We start from the raw sequence: 5,000 nt of genomic DNA on the forward strand, positions 1-5,000 counted from the left end.
TGTACAGAGCAGCGGCACGTGGCTTGTGTTACCAGTGCACGGGTCTGGCAGAGCACGTGTCATTGGATCCACGGGTACTCTCTCTCTCTCTCTCTCTCTCTCTCTCTCTCTCTCTCTCTCTCTCTCTCTGATAATAATCTCGAATGTACAACTGAAAACTATGATAATGTATTAGTGGAATTATTCGCATCCCTTGCCACCCTATCTTCTATTGTTATTTCCATGGTCACTCCTCCTCTTACCTTGTCTTCCCCTCCCCGTCCCTCCACACACGGCCTCGCTGCCCAAGACTATCCACTTTACTCATGCAAAAGTAAAGCAGGATCTTCACTCTTTCATCCCTCTCTGGTAAACTCTTGAAATTCTTTAACCGTTTCTATTTTCTTCCCTGTGAATTAATTTCATGAGAGGAACACCAAACAATTCCAGAACTAAATTTATCTGTCTTTTTTTGTTTTTTAACTCTTACATAACTATTTTTGAAGCGTAATTTAAGTGAGTTCATTTCAAATTTGTGTACCTTTGGTTAGCCTTCTACAAATGTAAAAAAAAAAAGTTCTCATGACCAACATTTGTGTTTTAGTAATTAGATGTAGTGTATTTTTCTTCATTTTCTTCAGTCACTCTTCTTCCCCTCCCTGCTGACACTCACAGTACAACCTGAGTGCCTCCTTGCTCGTACCTGAAAAGAGAAATAAAAGGATTAGCTTCATAGAAATACATGGATTCTTTGTTTATACTGTACATAACATCCACTAGCCTACTAAATACACACACACATACACACACACACACACACACACACACACACACACACACACACACACACACACACACACATAAACACACCTCACCATCCCATCAAAGCTATACAGATACATACATGCAAACACCTCCCCCTTATCACACAACCTCCTAAAACACACACACACACACACACACACACACACACACACACACACACACACACACACACACACACACACACACACACACACACACACACACACACACACACACACATACAAACCCGTCCCTCCCTCACATACACAAACACTCCAAACGCTGCACACACACACACACACACACACACACACACACACACACACACACACACACACAGCGCCAACCTTTCCAAACACTCACACACAACAGGTGGAGGGAGCGAGGGGAGAGGCGGCTGGCGAAAGAGAAAGAGAAAGAGAGGGAGAGAAGGAGAGAGAGGGAGAAGGCGGCGTCTCAGATCGACCAGCCCCTTCTTTATAAATACTCTCACCACAACAAAGGCCTGACACCACAGCAAGGCAGCACAAACAACACGAGAAGGAAGAGGAAAAGGAGGAGGAGGAGGAGGAGGAGGAGGAGGAGGAGGAGGAGGCGCTGCAGGTGCAAAGTGGGTGAAGGAAACGCCCGAATTACGAAAGTGGGACTGTAATGCGACCCAAAATAAGTCAGGGAAAGAGAAAGGAGCGATTAAAAGCAACAGGAGGAGGAGGAGGAGGAGGAGGAGGAGGAGGAGGAGGAGGAGGAATTACAATCGGCTAGGAATGAGGAGAGTGGGAAATTAAGGAAAACCCACAAAAGGAGGGAGGTGAAAGGCATGAGAAAATGTCAGAGAGAGAGAGAGAGAGAGAGAGAGAGAGAGAGAGAGAGAGAGAGAGAGAGAGAGAGAGAGAGAGAGAGAGAGAGAGAGAGAGAGAGAGAGAGAGAGAGAGAGAGAGAGAGAGAGAGAGAGAGAGAGAGAGAGAGAACAAGAAGGTTGATTGAAGGAGGGTGAAGAAAGAAAGAGAAAAGAAATGAGTACAAAGAAGCGAAGGAAAGGAGGAGGAGGAGGAGGAGGAGGAGGAGGAGGAGGAGGAGGAGGAGGAGGAGGAGGAGGAGGAGGAGGACAAAGGAAGGAGGGTGGAGAGAAAAACGAGTGACAGAGTGGAGATAGAACGAGAGAAAGAACAGAAAAAAAAAAAACAGACATGAAAAGGAGGTACAGAAAGAGAAGAGAAGAGGAAAAGAGAAGAAGAGGAAAAAAATGAGAAAAAAACGAAGGAGGAAAAGTTTAGAGAGGAAAAAAAAACGAAAGAAAATATAGAAAAAGAAATGAGAAAAGGAAGAAAAAAAAACAAAGAAATGCGCAAAGAAAAGCAAGGGAAGAGGACGAGAGAAGAGCTGGGGTAAACAGAGGAGGAGGAGGAGGAGGAGGAGGAGGAGGAGGAGGAGGAGGAGGAGGAGGAGGAGGAGGAGGAGGAGGAGGAGGCTAGACAGCGATGAAAAATAAATCAAGGTCACACACAAGCTGGCAGAGGAAAAAATAATAATAAATAAAATAAAAGGGGAAAAAACAGGTGAAAAGGTAAGAGCTGAGACTGGAAGGTAAAAATGTAGAGGAAAAATACAAGAGAAAGAAAGAGAAACACAAGGGAAAGCTGGAAGACACGTAACTGATCAAATATTTCCTTCTTCCTTTCTTTCTTTTCTTTTTCTTTCTTGGCTTTTTGGACGTATTACAGTTTCATCCCCACCTACTCTCTCTCTCTCTCTCTCTCTCTCTCTCTCTCTCTCTCTCTCTCTCTCTCTCTTTCTCTCTGAATCCCGCTAAGGAAGGAAAAGTGAGACATTATTAACTCCATCTACCCCTCCTTTTCCTTCCCCCCATTCCCCCTTCCCTCCTCCTCCCCTCTATCCTTATCCTCTCTCCATTCCTCCCCTCCCCTCCCCTTTCTTTCCCTCATGCCTAGTAAGGGGAGACAGAGGGAGGACATAACAACCCTTGATAACAACGGAGATGAGGAAAAATCAATTACTGGAGGAAAAATTGGTCATAGGGAGGGAGGGAGGGAGGGAGGGAGGGAGGGAAGGAGGGGAGGGCAGGATATGGAATCTCTAGGCAGCAAATAGAGAGAGAGAGAGAGAGAGAGAGAGAGAGAGAGAGAGAGAGAGAGAGAGAGAGAGAGAGAGAGAGAGAGAGAGAGAGAGAGAGAGAGAGAGAGAGAGAGAATTTTGTAAACTTTTCCCTCACCTAGTTATCATTAATTCCGTTTCCCTCTCAGTGTTTGGTAAAGGTTACGTTCTTCCCTCTCCCTTCTCTCACCCTTCTTGCCTCCACCCTCTCCCTCTCCACCTCCTCCTCTCCTCCACAGTCCCTAACCTCCTCTGTGTTACCATGGCTACTCCTCCAGCGAATACTCTCTCTCTCTCTCTCTCTCTCTCTCTCTCTCTCTCTCTCTCTCTCTCTCTCTCTCTCTCTCTCTCTCTCACGATCCTATTCTCTCCTGCTTTCCTTCCTTCTCTATCTTCCTTCTCTCCTATTAATCCTTCTTCCTATGGCACTTCCTCCTCTTTATCCATCTTTCCATTTCCTCTGATCCTTTCTTCTAATCCTTTCCTTCCTCCTCACTCTTTTTCCCGTAGTATTCGTTTTCTTATCTTCCTCTACCTCTATCTTCTGTTCCCTCCTTTCTTTCTCTCTTATCCACCCTCTTTCAGTGACATTTTCCTTCAATCTCTTCATCGTCTCACTTCCTTTACTTCTTATCTTCCTTCAGATTCATATATTCTCTCCTTCTTTCCATTTTCTCTTTCCTCTGCTTCTCTGTTTCCTTCATTTCCGTTTCCATGTTTCTCTTTTTCTCATTCCATGTTTATTTTTCTCTTTCTGTCTGCCTTTTTTTTTTCCCATTTCCTCTACATCAATAATTTATCTTTCTATTTCCATTTTCCATGTTTCTTATCTTTTTTTCCTCCTTTCATCTCTATTTTCCTCTTCCTGTGTCTGTTTTTCACTTAATCTATTTATACTTTACCCCATAATTCACCTCCTTTTCCTCTCTCTCTCTCTCTCTCTCTCTCTCTCTCTCTCTCTCTCTCTCTCTCTCTCTCTCTCTCTCTCTCTCTCTCTCTTTCCTTTTTCCTTCCCTCCCTTTCTTCTGTTCTGGCGATGAGTTGTTGTTATTTATGAGGGTAATTAAGTATACTAGAGGAAGGAGGAGGAGGAGGAGGAGGAGGAGGAGGAGGAGGAGGAGGAGGAGGTGAGTTAAATTTTTGCTTCATTATCCTTTGTTATATTTCTGGTAAACTACTTTTTTTCCTACTGTTTTTTTCTCTTTCATTTTGTTTAGATTTCTTCAATTAAACTATTTATTTATTTATTTTGTTTAGATTTCTTCAATTATACTATTTTCTTTCATATTAATTATTTGTTCATTGGTTGATTAGCTTAGATTAATTCCTTTTCCTTTTTTTTTCATGTATTTATTCTTTTTTCACAGTTTTCTTTATACTTTCCTTTAATTGTCTTTTGTTTTGAGCATGGTGTGTGTATATATATTCTATTTCATGTTTTGCCTTTCTGCTTTGTTGCTTTATCTTTTTTTTTTGTTAGTTTCTTTTATTTCCTTTGTTTACTGGCATCTATATCTGATGCAAATATATTTTCTTGCCTGTTTTCCTTTGTTTCAATCTGCGTGTGTGTGTGTGTGTGTGTGTGTGTGTGTGTGTGTGTGATTCACCTACAGTCGTCTGCTGGTCACCCGTTCAGAGCTCATAGTGACCGATCTTCGGGTAGGACAGACCACTGGCACACCACACACCGGGACAGCGAGGTCACAATCCCTCAGGTTACATCCCGTACCTACTTGCTGCAGGTGAACAGGGGCTATACATTTTAAGAGGCTCGCCCATTTGCCTCGCCGCGCCCGGGATTCGAACACGGGCCTCCTTGGTTGTGAGTGATTAGCGTGTTAACCAGGACACTACGCGATGTGTGTGTGTGTGTGTGTGTGTGTGTGTGTGTGTGTGTTCTCTCTCTCTCTCTCTCTCTCTCTCTCTCTCTCTCTCTCTTAGGCTTATGTAACTTAAAAAAAAAAATGGGCCCCGTGGAGTCATATTAATCTGCTGGTGAAAATTTTATCTGAAACGTAGGCTAGATGTTTAATTTATCCTCTTTCCTCTTCGTAATGAAGCTTAGGCCTATTGATGAAGCATGATCAATACAAGGAAGGTCAGTG

General features: G+C 43.3%; 1 long non-coding RNA gene across 1 annotated transcript in view; it reads right to left on the bottom strand.

Annotated features, from left to right (window-relative positions):
- Positions 1–5,000, bottom strand: part of LOC135100832 (uncharacterized) — a 214,526-nt gene that overhangs the window by 456 nt on the left and 209,070 nt on the right. The window contains exon 4 of the long non-coding RNA XR_010268931.1: positions 1–682. This exon is cut by the window's left edge and continues 456 nt beyond it. This is a non-coding gene — a long non-coding RNA (uncharacterized LOC135100832). The remainder of the gene's footprint in view (positions 683–5,000) is intronic.

Source organism: Scylla paramamosain, chromosome 5, assembly GCF_035594125.1.
Source record: "Scylla paramamosain isolate STU-SP2022 chromosome 5, ASM3559412v1, whole genome shotgun sequence".
Classification (NCBI taxonomy): domain Eukaryota; kingdom Metazoa; phylum Arthropoda; class Malacostraca; order Decapoda; family Portunidae; genus Scylla; species Scylla paramamosain.